Below are 1,594 nucleotides of genomic sequence, written 5' to 3' on the forward strand. Positions count from 1 at the left end.
TGGGAGATTAAAGATTTACATTTTGTTGAAAATGGAGATATTTAAGTTAATTCTCGAACATATCATAGAAGGGTTTTGTGATATCAGCTAAAGATGGATGTGTTCCATGAGAAGCATTGCCATAGAGTTCTTGATATTTTTATTTTTCATATTCTAAATTTATCCATTTTGTACTGCCATTTGCAAAATGTGTAAGGTCAAAATAAAGAAAACAATATACTGCACATTCCTCAATTCATTGGCTTAAGAATCTTATTGAACTGTGCTTTGAGATATGTATCACTAGTCAACATCACCTATTAGTCACTGTGTTTTAATCCTGTTTTCAGAGAAAAGTACATTTTCTAAACAGGAAATTCTGGACATTCTCATTGGTGTGTTGTTTTCTGCCTTTTCATGCGCATTTTTTTAAAGTGTCACGGCTTCTATTTACATAGGCCTGATTAAGGTCCCTGGAGGCCTGACCGGGTCAAGCACAGACCCAAGTAGTGCTAAATACATTTACTCTAATTTCACAGGAGTTTGAAATGAGTCCTGGTAGCATAGTGTTTTAATTAGGCTGGGTTTTTCTTGGACGCATATTGACAGTGAAACACTATTACTGAAAGAAAAACATTATGGGACCTGATTTATCAGCGATGTTAAGTTGTTGTGCTTACTGAACGGAAAAGTTATGCAGTGTTCCCCAAAACACTGACAAAACAAAATATGATTGGTAATTTAGATTTTCCTTATTTTATAGTCAAATGTATTGCCAGCCATGTTGCCTTGCAGCCATTTCAGAGGAGTTTGGAACTAATAAGCACTTGGTGTCTGTATGTTAAGGTAGGTGTAGTGGGTTTGAGAGGTCTTCAACCAGAACTTCCTACATTAAATATAATCTTAGAAAAATAAAATATCATACCCAGAAGATTAGCTACCAGAACATCATGAAGGTAAGTGTGACTTTGCTATTTTTTATGGCATTGATATTTGCCTGGACGATACGCCTACAAGATATGCAGATGTGAAGTTAAGAGTACATCTATTCCTACCTATGTATGGTTACCATCATGCCAGATTGTGGTAGTTGGTATTCCGATTACAGTATTTTTGGAGGATGATATTGTTGTGCACAATTCTGACCTACAGCTGTTTCAGATAGGATTTTAGATAGGGACAAAGCCTGGCTGTTGAGAAGGAAAAAAGCCTGTCCACTGAGTACTCAGAGCGCGTCTAGGATATGAGCTGTGTTCTTCACTTTGGTGGTAATTGACAACTGATGTGTGCTCTTTAACAGTAAAGGGGTCCTTCAGATCGCTTTGAAAGGGTTTCAAAGAGGTGGACTTCTGGCTGAGATTTAATTCTGAGTTGAGTGTGTTCCAGAGAGCCGGCCACTGAATTCCAGAGGACTTGCTACTTGACATTAACAATTATATTCTTTGCTTATTTCCCTCTCACTACAACTTACCTGCATACTTCATTACAATTCCCCATTACCCGAAATAGTCTTGTTAATGATATCACCCTGTGAGTCTATGTATTATTTTGTGTACATTCTCTCCTATTTTCCCATTTTACAGCACTGATACCAGAAATGGTCTTATTGGCGCTG

This window comes from Lissotriton vulgaris, chromosome 3_1 (genome assembly GCF_964263255.1).
Source record: "Lissotriton vulgaris chromosome 3_1, aLisVul1.2, whole genome shotgun sequence".
NCBI lineage: Eukaryota > Metazoa > Chordata > Amphibia > Caudata > Salamandridae > Lissotriton > Lissotriton vulgaris.